Here is a 16,095-nt window from a genome sequence, read left to right on the forward strand (position 1 = left end):
GCACTGAAATGGCAGTCTAGATAATTTTCTTTTTAAGTCCTGCAATGAGATATGATCCCAGAACCTTCTGATTCGGGTGAGAGTGCTACTATTGAGCTGAGCAACCTCTGATTAATTTGATATTATAGTTCCAAGAGCCTGACGTCCTTGGAGTAGCCGTTTGTGATGGTCAGCTACAACTTGGTGTGGGGATGGATGGTGGATGCCAACAAGGGGAGGCGGTGGCATAGTGATATTATCACTGGACTAGTATTCCAGAGACCCAGGGTAATGTACTTGAGATAAAAGCAAAATACTGCAGATGCTGGAAATCTGAAATAAAAACAGACAATGCTGGAAAAACTTAGCAGGTCTGACAGCATCTGTGGTGAGAGAAATAGAGTTAACATTTCGAGTCTGTATGACACTTCAGAAAAAAAAGTCATGCGGACTTAAAAAGTTAACTCTGTTTCTCTCTCCGCAGATGCTGCAAGAGTTAGAAAAGTGTAGCTACGAGGAGAGATTGGATAGGTTGGAGTTTTCTTTAGAACAAAGAAGGCTGAGAGGTGACTTGATTGAGGTGTACAAAATTATGAGGGGAATAGATAGAGTGGACAGGATAAAATTGTTTCCCTTGGTGGAGAATTCTAGAACCAGGGGACATAGATTCAAGATAAGTGGCAGAAGGTGTAGGGGGGACATGAGGAAGAACTTTTTTACACAGAGGGTAGTGGGTGTCTGGAATTTGCTGCCCAAGTTGGTGGTAGAGGCAGAAACTTAACTCTTTTAAAAAGTACCTGGATCTGCACCTTAAGTGCTGTAAGCTGCAGGGCTATGGGCCGGGTGCAGAAAGGTGGGATTAGAAAGGGCACCTGTGTGTCCTTGGGTTGGCATGGACAAGATGGGCTGAATGGCCTCCTTCTGTGCTGTAACTTTTCTATGGTCTATGCTGTCAGACCTGTTGAGTTTTTCCAGCATTTTCTGCTTTTATAATTCTCTGGGGACATGGGTTCGAAATTTGATTTCAATAAAAGTCTGATGATGACCATGAAACCATTGCCGATTGTTGTAAAAACCCATCTGGTTCACTAATATCCTTTAAGGAAGGATATCTGCTGTCCTTACCTGCTCTAGCCCACGTGACTCCAGACCCACAGCAATGTGGTTGACTCTTATTAAAAAAAAAATGCCCTCTGAGCAAGGGCAATTGGGGATGGACAATAAATGCTGACCTAGCCCGCGATGCCCAAGCCCCATGAATGATTTTTAAAAATCGTCAAATCATAGTTCAAATCGATCTAAAAATGAGGAACAGGAATCCCTCTCAAGCCTGCTCTGCCATTTCAATAAGATCATGATTGAACTTCTACCTCAACTCCACTTTCCCTATCCCCAAATCCCTTTGATTCCCTTAGCATCCAAAAATCCTCCAATCTCTGACATGAATATACTCAATGACAGAGCATCCCTAGCCCACTGGACTGGAGAATTCCAAAGATTCACAATTTCTCATCTCACTCCTAAATGGCTAATCCTGAGTCAATGACCCTCTAGTTCTAGACCCTCCAGCCAGTGGAGACAGCCCCTCGGCATCTATCCTGTCAAGCCTCACAAGGATTTTATATGTTTCAAAGAGAGCACCTTTCGTTCTTCCAAACTCTGAACATAGCCCCATTCTACTCGACCACTCGTTGTAGGAGAAGCCCCTTATCCTAGAAATCAATCCAGTGAACCGTCACTTTTCCAGGATGGGTCAGGCCCTGGGCTATTCCTTCTACCAGGGTAGCTGAAATCAAGTTTAGAAGTCCTGTACAGTCTCTGATGAGATCAGCGAACTTCAGGATAGGCTTTTGACTTTGACCCTTATTTGTCTGCACAGCCTGGTACTGTGGCAGATGTAATTAACTGATCGATAAGGAGGTCCCTGTGGTCGCTGTTTGGAAGAAAATGATCAACTGCTTGCTGCATTTCTTGCTCCTGAAGGGCAGTTGCAGGTGCACAGTTGGGATGGAGTTAAAAACATGAGCTGGAGTCCTGCATGATTTTTTTTTTGATTCTTGCTGGGATACGGTTAATGTAGCAGCACACTAACCTATCTTAAAAACTAGGTTACCTCAAAGAGAAAGGAACACGCTACATATTCCAGTACTTTTCATCTTAACCAAAGTCGATCCAAAAATGAATTCTGTGGCGGGGCAAAATTACAGGCACAGCTTTGTTTTAACGACTGGATAATTTTCAATAATCTATAAAAAAAATATTTAACCAGAGTAAGCAACTGGGTTAAAAGGAGGAGAGGGGGGGGGGGGGGAGGTGAGTCTGTAATTCTGTTTTTTAGTCAGTTATCAGATTTTATCATCATGGCACCACAGGTTTTGTTTTTGTCCTTCACCTTAGCACTCTACCACACCCCGCCCCCAAAAAAAATCACGACCGTTGTCTGCAGGATTTAGGGGCAGATTTAATGCAGGGTTTCAGAAAGTGAGAAGCTGGAGTGGTTTACAGCAGAGGTAGAACTCTCGGTTTGGTTTCAGCTGTGTGATTCAGTGCCAGACGCTCACTGCCCTCTTTATTATGGAAGCGCCCACGTCTTGCACCAGTCTGCTGTCATTACTTGTTGGGAAAACTAGCGCATAAGGAGCTGTCACCGCACATGCAGGGGCCACGTGTGAGCAGCGATCTCTATCCGTGCCTCAGAAAATGTCTCAAGAGGAGGTGGGTGGTGGGTGGTGAGCAATCAATGCACACACACAGTTTCCTTAAAAGGCCCTTGTTTGCCGATGTCAGATGGTCGAGTGGCGTTATTATTATTATTATTATTAAGCCACTACTATCCAGGACAGAGTTGAAATTCTTTCAGGAAACCCACGTTAAATGACCAAACACCACACGGTTATTTATGGGCATTTGGCAAAAAGAGCCCCAGAAACCGACTGAATTTATAGCTCTGACCGTCCTTGCATTCCTGACCAGACCCTTTTTAAAAAATATACATTAAAAAAAGAACTGGGCAGGCTGCCCAAGAATGCTGCAAAATATTTCTTTCGAGTGCGGTTCTCTCGCTGTGGGAAGTGAAACCTGCTTTTAGCGCCTGGACTGATTTCAGTATCAGCCCCGATGCTGGTGTTGACGAGACTTTTTTATGCAAGTCACGCGAACAGTAGGTTAGCAGGAGCAGGGATCTGGCAGCATGACCTACATTTAAATCAGCCTCTTTCTAACAAGCCCACACGCTCGTATTCTGCATTGCAACGTGATTATAACCCCCTCTCCCTCCTCCCTCTCCCACTCCAAACACACTGATGGGTTTAAATTTTACATGTGCAATCAGATTTATAAACGTCTCTGGCATCATCTGCGTTTACAGAGTCAGGCTCGCATTTGATATATTTTTAAAACATCGCGTTTTGACTGCGTTGCAAATCTCCAATTGTAACTTTTTTTTGGAACTGTTGTTTCTCTCTGTCTCTCTCTCTCTTTCTGAAGCACAGCGGCATGTGCAGCCACAGTCTGACATCGTGCTTTTTCTGTCCTCTTGCTTTTATGCAACCTCAGACACATGCAGACCCCAGGGGCTGCGGTACCAGTCTGTAGTCACGGGGACACACACGAGTCCTTTTTTTTGTTTAAAGCGGAAATCAACACTGTGCCTCGTTTTGCAAAGTATACAGGGAGCTGCCTGAAGCGCAGTCCATTATTTTTAATCTGGTTTGATACTCGGAACACAATCAGCCTCTCCGCATGATCCGAACTGCAACTAATAAATGTTTTTAACCACCTACATCTAAAAAAAAGAATTAAGTGCGACGTTGCATTAATACACATTCTTTGATTTCCCCATTTTAGCTCGAAAGATCCAGCCCTGAAAAAGTCAAATGTCCTTGCCTCTGAATCCTATATCTTTGTGAAACAGGGTGTATTTACCATACCAACTTTATTATACCAGCAATTGGAGTTTCTGCAATGCTAAACAGGGAACAATGTTTCAGGTTGTTTCATCAGAATTGGTTCTCATGAAGATAAAAGGTCATGCACCTGAAAGGTTATCTGTTTCGCTCTCCACAGATGCTGCCCGACCCCCTGGGTATTTCCAGCGTTTTCTGTTTCAAGATTTCCAGCATCTGTACTGTTTTGCCTGTGTGTTCTGCAATGCCAAAGTTGGGGGTATGGACACAAAGTTAGATGAGCTACCTGACTCTAGAGTTGCCAGGATTGGACTGGAGTCTCCAGGAATTGAAGATCAATTCCTCAGGCGGACTCTGCTAAGAACAATCCTGGGAAAAAACCACATAGCATTTAAAAATGGTGTGTTTTTAAAAATATTTGTTGAACGCTTTTTATTGGCTACAAAAATTATTGGATTCAAGAAAAAAAGGGCTGTTTGATTGAAGGTGGGAATTATCCATTTGGATCGATCCTTGGCCCCCTCTTTCTCATCTACATGATACCCTCAGCGACATCATCCTAGGGCAGAGCGTTAGTTTTCACATATACGCTGATGACACCCAGCTCCACCCTATCACCACCTCCCTCAACTCCTCCACAGTTGCTAAATTATCAGACTGCTTATCCAATGTCCAGCTCTGGATCTCCTCCAATTAAACATTGGGAAGACTGAAGCCATTGTTTTCAGTCTCCACTCCAAACTCCATTCCCTAGCTATCAATTCCATCCCTCTCCCTGGCAACAGCCTGAGATTAAGCGAGTTCATTCACAACCTTGGTGTCACATTTGATCCCAAGATGAGTTTCGGACCTCATATTTGTCCCAGTACTATTTCTGCCTCCATAACATCGCCTGACTTGGCCCAGTCTCAGCTCACCTGCTGCTGAAAACCTCATTCATGCCTTTGTTTCCTCTAGACTCAAGTATTCCAACACGCTCCTGGTTGATCTCCCACATCCGACCCTCCATAAACTTGAGGTCATCCAAATCTCTGCTGCCCATGTTTTAGTTCACAGCATTTCCCGTTCCCCTATCACCCCCTGTGCTCGCTGACCTACAGTGGCTCCCGGTCAAGCAACATCTTGATTTTAAAATTCTCATTCTTGTTTTCAAATCCCTCCATGGCCTCACCTTCCCCATCTCTGTAATCACCTCAAGCCCCACAACCCTCCAAGGTCTCTGCGTTCCTCCAATTCTGGTCTCTTGAGCATTCCCCAATTTCCATTGCTCCACAATTGGTGGCTATGCCTTCACTTGCCTAGGCCTCAAGCTCGAGTATACCCACCCCACATCTCCCTGCCTCTCTACTTCACTTCCCTCCTTTAAGACACTACTTAAAATTTACTTATTTGACAAAGATGTTGGTCAACTGACTAACATCTTCTTATGTGGCTCAGTGTCACACTTTGTCTTATAATGCTCCTTTGAAACACCTTGGGATGTTCCATTAATTTAAAGGCACTGGATAAATCTAAGTTGCTGTTGGTCATGGGAAGGCTGTAGGGGTGGGCATGTTGGTAGACCAGAGGCGGGTCAGTGGGAGATGGAGATCAAATGATGAAACCTCTGGGAATTCATCCAAACAGAGTTAGCGCCCCGAGACCCCCATCAGACTTCAATGCAAACCCCCGAGCAGCCAAGGGTTTCAAACCTGAACTGCAGATACTGGACCCTGGCTATGGCCCTCAGCAGTTTCTATTCCAGTCTCTCCCTTCCTACTGCAGGGAATCTCTATCACCATAAAATTGGGTCTTCTTAGTTAGAACAGATGTGCTTAGGGGCTGATTTGATAGAGGTGGTTGAAATTATGAAGAGATCGAACACAGTAGATAGAAATATACTGTGTCCAGTGGTTGGGGCATATATATAAAATATATATATGAAATGTATATAAATATACATTAATATATATTAAATATATATGTGTAATAAAATAAATATATATAATGTATCTATAGTATGTAATATGTATAAAGGTATAAAATATAAATAAAATATATAAAACAACAACCTGCATTTATATAGCACCTTTTACATTGTAAAATGTCCCAAGGTGCTTCACGGGAATGTTACCAAACAAAACTTGACACAAAAGAAAATATTAAGCGAGATGACCAAAAGCTTGGTCAGAGAGGTAGGCTTTACGGAGCGTCTAAAAGGAGAAAAGAGGTGGGTCGTTAATGGAGAGAATTCCAAAACATGGGGCTTTGGCAGCTGAAGGCACGGCTGCTAATGGTGGAGTGAATGAAATCGGGGATGCTCAAGAGGCCATAATTGAAGGAGCACAGATAACTCAGAGCGCTGTCGGGCTGGAGGACATTGCGGAGATAATGAGGGGCAAGGCTATGGAGGGATTTAAAAATTAGGGTGAAAATTTTAAAATCAAGTTGTTGCTTAACCAACAGTCAATGTGGATCATTGAGTTAGAACATGGGCAGCAGAGTTTTGGATGACCTCAAGTTTACAGAGGGTAGAATGTAGGGGGCCCATCAGGAGTGAATTGGGACAGTTAACTTTCGAGGTAACAAAAAACATGGATGTGAGTTTCAGCAGATCAGCTGAGGCAGGGACAGAGTCTGTGATGCTATAGAGATGGAAATAGATGGTTTCAGTGATGGCATGGATAGGTGATTGAAAGTTCACCTTCGGGTGAAATATGACACTAAGGTTGTGAACAGTGTGATTCAGCATCAGCTAGTTGTCAGGGAAGAGGGATGGAGTTGGTGGCTAGGGAATGGAGTTTGTAGTGTGGCCTGAGGTCAATGGCTTCAATCTTCCCAATATTTAGTTGGAGGAAATTTCTGCAGTTTAACAGTTTAGAGACAGTGGAGGATGGTGTGGTCAATCATTTCAAAGGCTGCAGACAGGTCGAGGAGGATGAGGAGGGATAGCTTACCTAGGTCACAGTCACAGAGAATGTAATTTGTGATTTTGATAAGAGCTGTTTTGATACTGTGGCAGGGGTGGAGACCTGTTTGGAGATACCCAAATATGGAGTTCTGGGAAAGATAGGCACGGTTTGCTTAGGCATTCAGGACAAAACGTTCAAGGACTTGGAGAGGGAAGGGAGGTTGGAGATGAGGGCAATCATTTCCACGAGGGGTCAAGGGATCTTTTTTGAGACAAGGGGTGATGATGGCAGATTTGAAGGAGAGAGAGAAATATCTGGGGAGAGAGAACCATTAACAATATCAACTTACATGGGAGCCAGAACCACATGGGTGGTCAGTAGTTTAGTGGGAACAGGGCTGAGAGAACAGGAGGTAGGTCTTAGGAACAAGCTGAACTCGGACAGGGCATCAGGGGAGATAGGAGAAAAACTAGAGAAATTTGCAAATTCAGGGATAGGTAGTGGGAACTTCTTAAGCGTTTTGCCCGAAGGAAGGTCTGACCCACAGTGCTACAACCTCCACTTGTGGTACGGCAAGGAGGCAGGACCCAAATCCCAGCCAGAACAGGAATCAAATCCATGCTGTTGGTGCCAATCTGGTCCACACCGGCTGTCCAGCCAACGAGTCCAAGTTGCTGTGGCAACATGCACTCTTACACGCATGTTGTAGTCCTGAGCTATGGATAGTGATGGTAGAGGCTTCAATTTCTTTCCATCATAGGAATCTGACCAGGAATCTCTCCCACTCTTACCGACTGCCATTGGCATGTTTTGGAAGCATTTGCAGGTTGATACTCAACTTACTTGGCCACATTATAAACGCACCTTCCCTGGCCATCAAATTCTGGAGTGGGACTTGAACCCGGAGCTTCTGGCTCAGGGAAGTGACCCACTATGGCACAAGACCTCCTTGCAGGGGGAACCCTAGACGAAGTTTGAGCCAATTGGGAAGGGGAAGGGAAGGAAACATTAGAAGCAGTGGATCAGATGGTCTCAATTTTAGAGACTAACAAATCCCTGAGCTTCTTGCACTTGTTGTTGGAGGTGAGAAGATATTTAATTATTAATTTTTAATAATTATGAAGAATCATTGTAAGAGTTTTGAGACAGAAAGCAGGAGAAACATTTTTGACATAGAGGGTTTTGAGACTGTGGGATGCACAGCCAGAATTAGTGATAAAGCCTCAAACGATGTCATCAATAGCTTAGAAAACTGGTTCAAGGAAAGAGGGATAAAGGGATAGAGGAACAGAGCAAGTGCATAAGATTAGAGCTATTGCTCCTGTGGAGGATAAACATCAACTCAGACTGGTTGGTCCAAGTGTCCTATTTCTCAATTCAATATAATTCTATATCACAAAGCTTGAATACTAGTTTCAAAAAGAAGAAACAAGAATTGATTTGGGAGGACCAGTGTAAATCAGTTATCCAAACTAGCAGCAAACCTGAGGGTGATTTATTCACTGTTCACTGTGCTCCATGTAAATGCACTGGCAATGACCTGTTGCACCTTGAGTATTGTTGCACTACAGATACCAGTCTCAGACTGCTGTCTGTATACAGTGCCAGGATTGCCAAGCAGGTGGAGCCTCTTTGCAGGTAAACAGAAGCAGTAATTAGGCATCAAGTTATTGAGAAAAAAACATTTCGAAAAACATGTGCCAATGTGAGCACAGTACATGCATGTGCCACAGATGTGAAGTGTTTCTACGTGATTTAAAAGTTTAAAGATTATTTTTTCTCCAACATCAGATTTCTTCAGGTGATCCCCACACATTGGCCAACTTGAAAAACAAAATACTGCATAGTAATGTAAACTGGGGACACAAATTGCAGAGGTTCTGTATTATATTAAGAGTATATCCATCTATCCCCATTTTATTGAGGTCTAAATGGGCCACTTGTTGATGCCGATAGAACAATCTCTCTCATAACTCTCATCTTATGTCTGTATTAGTCTCACCCTATGCCCTGTCACATCTTTAACAGCACAGAGAAATGAGACTGGGGGTCTACTCTAGTAGCACAAAATGGTCCCAAAGTGAAAAGGCAGCTGATTTTTCACTGCACCAGTTTTTATCTTCCATTTCACACCACTGACATAGACCAACTTCACTCCCTGGGTGCCTTAAACTAGGCGCTGAAACACATTAGAAATTAGAATCAGGGAATGGTGCAACACAGAGAAGGAGGCTGTTCACCCATAATGTCTGTGCTAGTGCTTTGAAGGGGTTATCCAAGTAAATCTGTGGAATAATGTGCAAACAACCTCTCTTTTTATATACTTGTAGTTTTAGGGATATTGTACAGACTAAGCTGAGTGTTGCTTTCATTGAAAGGCTCTGCAATGTAAATATGCTACCAACACCCCCTCTCATGCCTATCACATGAATTATAGCCATTTGGATGTATCACTGGCTGCCTGCCACCCTGTGGAAGCATAACCTAATATGGAGCCCACACCTTCGGGAGGGGAGGGTTGAAAGTGGCGAGGGAAGAAACGTGATATTATCTAGACAGCATTTCAACATAAATAACAAACTCAGGGATTGTTTTTATCAAGTTCTTTATTGAGATATATAAATTATATGGTAATGATCCAACACAGATTACTGGAAATAAAAATACATCTGATAAATGTAAACAAGAGGTTTGTATTTGAGAGCAGAGTCCATAAAATTGTACTTGTTAAATAGATTCTGAAGTTCTTTGGAAATGGGTTGAACGAGAGAAGCTCCACAAGGGAGTGAAGTATTTGTTTTGAATTTAACTCTTTAAATTTCATGGTCCATAAAAATTATTCCAGCAAGTACAGAATTGGGATATTGCCGGAAAAGTATTACAACCAAACCATGGAGTTAAATGCAAAAATCATTGCTAGAAATAAGTTCTAGAGGAATGAAAGCTGGATGAAATTACCAAATGCTACATTGATTGTGAAATATCACTTGTATTAATGTAAGCTTACATATGCTCAATCAGTAATCATGGCGAGATCTGGAGGGAAGTGTTAGAAAGGATTATAACATTGATATGGGTTTTTCAAAGAGGGGTCCCAGGCTGGCAATTCCTTAATAAACTACCCTCCTTCGCTCTCTAACCTTTGCCATACTTTGTTCATTCTACCCCAATCTTAGGCCTGATTTTAGTGCATTTAAAACCCGTTCACTTAAACAGAATTGAAATTGGTTTGCTCTTCTATTGCTTAAGATCCCCACATCTTCATAGGTTCGGCTAAAATGCACTCATTACACGTTCAAGACACAAATTTAAAGTCACTTGTGCAGAGCCCCCTTCTCATCCCAAGGCATGTCCTTGTTTTTATTGTACTCTTTTCAGTGGTTGGAATCATGCTCAAATTTAATTTTGACTCTTGGAGTCCTCTAGTCAAAATGACTCTACTGACTACCCTGGAAGATTTGGCTGCTATGACTTTGCTCCGCCTTCAGTTTTTATGGTAACATTTTCCTGCCTACAGACCATTCCCCATTTGCTCTGCTGCTTTCCCCTCCTTCCCGTTGCCGCTGACTCTTTTCATTCCCTCTGCTGGTACATTGCATCCATTGGTGTGTACTGCGCTCTTCTCTAAGGAGAACAGCCCCAAACTGTTCAATCTATTCAAGACTGAAGTCCCTCATCAATGGAAACATTCACGTAAATCTTTTCTGCACCCTCTCTAAACCCTTTACATTCTTCCTAAAGTGTGGTGCTCCAGGCTAACTGCACCCTCTAATTCAAACTTTGGCTGCTCTCTTACTGTCTCCTCTCTAATCTCTCACTTATAATCAGGTCATATCTATCCTTATCTTTGCCATGCTCTATTTTACCTGAACTTCCTCTATGATCATTCATATGTGTCTTTTGGCTGCTGCTCCTGACCTGAGCCCATTTCTTCTACCTCCCCATTTCTTTATTTTCCCTTTGCCCTTTTTGTGCCCTTCTCTCCAGTCTCCTCCCTTCTTGTTACTCAGGCAATGATCATATCCAACAAGAGATAGTATAACCACTTTCCTTCACATTCAATGGCATTACCATTGTTGAATCCCCCACCAACACTGGTTCAGCCTTAACTGGTATTGTGTCCAGTTCTGTGCGCCAAGCTTTAGGAAAGGTGTGAAGGCTTGAGAGAGGGTGCAGAAAAGATTTATGAGAATGGTTCCAGGGATGAGGGACTTCAGTTACGTGGTTAGATTGGAGAAAGGGGGCTGTTCTCCTCAGAGAAGAGAATGTTGAGAGGAGATGTGATAGAAGTGTTCAAAATCATGAGGGGCCAAGACAGAGTAGATAGAGAGAAACTGTCTCCACTGGCGGGCGAGTCGAGAACCAGAGGACACTGATTTAAAATAAATGGCAAAAGAACGAAAGGTGACACGAGGAATAAGGTTTATATGCAGCAAGTGGTATAGGATCTGGTATACACAGCCTGCAAACGTGCTGGAGGCAGATTCAAACCTGGCTTTCAAAAGAGAATTTGATAATCCGAAGGGAAAAAAATTTGCAAGGCTATGGGAAAAAGGCGGCAAAGTGGGCCTAGTTGATTTGCTCCTGGTCAAGATGGACTGAATGGTCTCCTTCTGTGCTTTAACCATTCAATGACTCTGCAGAGAGTAATTTACCTCCACACTCCACCTTTCACAAGGCACAAGTCAGGAGTTCAATGGAATGAGCTCCACTAGTCTGGATGATTAAACTCCAACAATGCTGAAGAAACTCTACATCATCTAGGATAAAGCAGACTGCTTGACTGGCACCCCATCCACTGGCTTAAACATTCATTCCCTCCACCACTGATGAAATGTGACTGCAGTATGCACTACCCACATGATGCACTGCACCAATTCACCAAGACTTCTTTACAAGTCCTTCTAAATCTACGATCTCTACTACCCGGAACAGAAAGGGCAGTAGACAATTGGGAACACCGCCATCTTCAAGGTCACCTCCAAGTCACAGGTGCTGATTTGAAAATGTATCATCATTTCTTCATCATCTTTGGGTAAAAATCCTGGACTCCCTACCTAACAACTTTGTGGGAGTATCTCCACCACACAGACTGAAGCAGATTAAGAAGGTGGCTCACATCCACCTTCACAAGAACAATCAAGGATGAGCAATAAATGGAGGATTTGCCAGTGATGCCCAAATAGCATGAATGAATAAATAATTTTTTAAAAAGTCACGCCATCTTATTTTTTTCTTTCTTAAGTGTTTAGCACCTCCACATCCCTACCACAACCTTTTACAATCCCTCAATCTTCTTACACTCCTGCCGCCAATCCAGGCTTGACTCCCACTTGGATAAACCCAGAGCTTCTCTCTGTGCCTCTCTTGCCACTCTCCAGGGCCCATCAAGACACTCTCCATTGCCTCCTACATGCAACAACTCCAACACCCTTACCCTACTCTCTTGCCAAAATTCCCATCCAGCACACCCACTGGAGCTAACCTCACCGTTCTATTCATCCACCCCAGTGCTGAAACCTTTGAGTCTGCCAACAGATCAACAATAACGAGCCCCTCCGTTTTTCCCTCCAGAATTAATGAAACAAGGCCCTTGCCAGCCATGGCCTTATGATGGTTGCATTGACATCATTTCTATACATTAAAAACATCAAGAGATATGGGGATAGTGCAGGTAAATGGTGTTGAAGTGGAAGGTCAGCCACAATCTCATTGAATGGCACAGCGGGATCCAAGGGCTGAATGGCCTACTCCTGCTCCTATTTCTTATGTTCTTATGTTATGTTCTTATGCCTTGATGGAAACTTGCCTCATAGATGATAACACCTTGTTCCTTACTGAAGCCTCCCTATCTGGCTATATCTTTCACCAACCTCCCTACCCAATCTGACATGGTGGCAGTGTGGCCCTTATCACCAAATTTCACCTTGGTCTGTCCCCTTATTCCTTTGGCACTTTCCCCTCATTTAATCACTTCACCTTGTGCCACCCCCTCACTTTTAACATCATTGTTCTCCACTGGTCTCCATAACCTATACTTTCTTACCTTCAGATGGTGACTATTCCAATGCTCTCCTGGCTGGTTTCCCATCATCTGCAAACTCATCCAAACTCTGCCTAACTTGTACAAAGGCACCCCATTGCTTGCTGACCTACTTTGGCTCCCTGTCCACCAATGCCTCAAATTTAAAATTCTTGTTGTGTTCAGATCCCTCCATTTCTTCGCCTGTCCTACCTCTGTAGCCTTCTCCATTCCTACAACCCTGCAAAAACTCTGAATTCCTTCATGTCTGGCCTCTTACCTGTCCCTCACTCCATTTACCTCACTATTGGTAGCCATGCCTTTAATTGTCTAGGCCCTAGGCTTGGAAATTCCCTCCCTAAACTTCTCTGCCTTGCCACCTCTTTTAAAGCTCTCTTTAAAAACTACCAAGCTTTTCGCCACCCGTCCTAATACCTCCTTATTAGTGTCAACATTTTTCTGGTTACCCTCTTATGAAACAATCTGGGATTTTTTAAAGTTAAAGGTATTATATAAATGCAAGTTGTTGTTGTATATGTTATTCAATTTTTGAACAGTATATAACAAGATTTGTTTAAGATGCTTCCATGAACATTAATGTCCTCCAGCTAATGCAGAATGTATGATACATCTGTTCACATATACCACAATGTAAATGCCCCAGTGTAGATAAGCTGATCAGCAGCTATCAAGAGGAACACAATCCTAATGAATTCAGCTTTCATATAGATGAAAAGACCTGTCATAAATATGAACATTTCACTGGAATAATTGGTCAGAAGATCAAATACATGGAAAAGTCAAGGTCTGATAACCAAGTGGATAGATTAGATATGGCTTCAGGTGTTTTACAGTTTATATCGTAATCAATAATAGGAAAGTTTCCAGAACATTCTGGAAAATGACAGAGCAGGGTTGGACTTCACAGAAACCAGTTGGAATCCTATCTTCATGTTCACTTCTAATCATCACTGTACATAAAATACATCCTGCAATGTCAAGGGCTTGTGTATTGGCTGGAGTGGGGGAAAGGGAGATCATGACTGAGGTCCAATGAGATGAGTGCTCTCTTCTCAGTCCAAATTTTCTTGTGTGTGTTATATTATTTTCTTGCATGTGAATTATTGCAGTGAGTTTAAAATTACTGGATTAAACATTTTATATCCAAATTGTATAAATTAATAGTAATGGGCAAGTCGACATAAGTGGGAGAATCTCAGAGATATTATTCCTTCAGGTTAATATATGACATATAGGCAGACTGCCGTTAAGTGTTGTTGAATGAGAAGCAGAATATTTTAACTCTCCATTAACATTTGAAATGACACTCAGGCAGGACAGAGATCGACACGTATACAGTCAAGTTCACAGAAGCTGAACCATGGTTCCTAGGTCTTTGGCATTTCTGAGATATTCAATTTCTTCTTAAAATGGGGGAAAAATAATTCTTCTTTCCCTGGAGTTCTTCCAATGGTTGTCCAATAAATCAGACTCAGCTTCCAAGAACTCAGTCCATTGAAGACCGTGCAGGATAATTTCACTTTCTGACTTCAATGGTGACTGAGTGCACTTTTAATCTAAGGCTTTCAGCTCACAAGCACTAGGATGGGGAGAGAAGTGTGAAGATGAGTCATAATGCACGTCTCCTCCCTGAGAGAATGTATTGTTGTTTTGTTCAGAGATAAAGCAGGTCTAGTTGAGACTAACTACGTCAATTTTACTGGCTTGGAAAACTTCCAATTGGATAATGCATCGGGTGGGTCTGTCACTGGCTGATATCATTGACCTAAATATGGATTGGACTGAGCTGGACAAGAGAACTGGACTTCTCGTCATATTAGAAAGACCATAAATTAGTTGGACCACTACTGAAATTAATAGCAGCTCTATAATTTGTTGATAAAACATTATGACTTTTAGTGTAAGTAACAAATGGATCTCTTTCATATCAACATTACATGATTTTCCCAGAAAGGAAACATGCTAGCTATTGCTCTAATGGGCCAATATAAAGATAGTTGTATGTGATTACAATATAGCAATTTATTAACAGGAACAATATAACAATTGCAATATTTCTCAAACAACAACAAGCATTTCACTGGTGGGTGTTGTGACAGCCACAACACTCTTACCTCTGAATTAGAAGCTTGAGGGCTCAAGATTCATTCCAGAGAGTTGATTATAGATGGTGGTCATAGAGTCATTATGGCAAAGAAGGAGGCCATTCGGCCCATTGAGCTGTGCTGGCTCTCTGTAGGGCAATCCAGGCCATTCCCCTGCTCTATCCTCTGCAAGTTTATTTGAATGCAAAATTCCAGTGCAGTGCTGAGAGAAGGTGCATGGTTGGAGGTGCTTCTTTTTAGTTGAGACATAATACTGAGGCCCATCTGCTCTCTTGGGCAGGTATAAAAGATCCCATGGAACTATTTCTAAGAGTGGGGGAGGGGGCTAGGGTGGTTATTCCTGGTGCCTTGGCCAATATTTACCCCTCAATTAACAACATAAAAACAGATTATTTGGCCATTATCACTTTGCTGTTTGTGGGAACTTGCATCAGTGACTACACTTCATTAGCCGTAAAGTGCTTTGTGATGCCCTGAGATGACTTGAATTTCCCTGTGAGTAAAATGCAGCATGGATATTCCTATTGAGACAGCATCAGAGAGTTTCCTCTCTGAGTATAATTTAGCGAAGATTATCCCCAGCGTTGCAGTAAACACTACAGGGAAAATCACACTTGAGCCAAACTAATTTAGTACGAAAATGCATTTCCTGGGTATTGTTCTTAACTCATCACTTCATCTAGCTCCTATCACTATTTTGTGATTGAAACAAGGAATTCCTCCTCATCAGAGGTATCAATCTGCTTTGCCCAGTTAAATGGGACCGTGACTTCAGATTCACAACACCTTTCCTTAGCATCATTGGCTTTGTACCAACACAGCAGCTGTGCTGCAAATGTTGCCTTAGGTACATCATATTTAAGTAAATATGAAAGGCTCAAGCAAAAAAAAACTAGGATATTTTCCCTTTCAGAGTTCAAACATACCTGTAGGAATCTGCTCAAAATATGCCACATGTAATTTTTCTTACAGTACTGTTTCTGTAATATCAGCAGAAGAAATAAAGTTTTTTTCGCATTGTCTATGTGCTGTTTTGATCAAGGAGAAAAAAGTAGTGTGGGCTTACATTTATGCTAAAATATACAAAACAGTTACGTTACAAAGATTGGGCATATGAAGGTTAGAAAAAAAATCTTATTTACCTTTACTCCAGCAACACTAATGCCACTGAG

This window comes from Cetorhinus maximus, chromosome 25, assembly GCF_964194155.1.
Source record: "Cetorhinus maximus chromosome 25, sCetMax3.hap1.1, whole genome shotgun sequence".
NCBI lineage: Eukaryota > Metazoa > Chordata > Chondrichthyes > Lamniformes > Cetorhinidae > Cetorhinus > Cetorhinus maximus.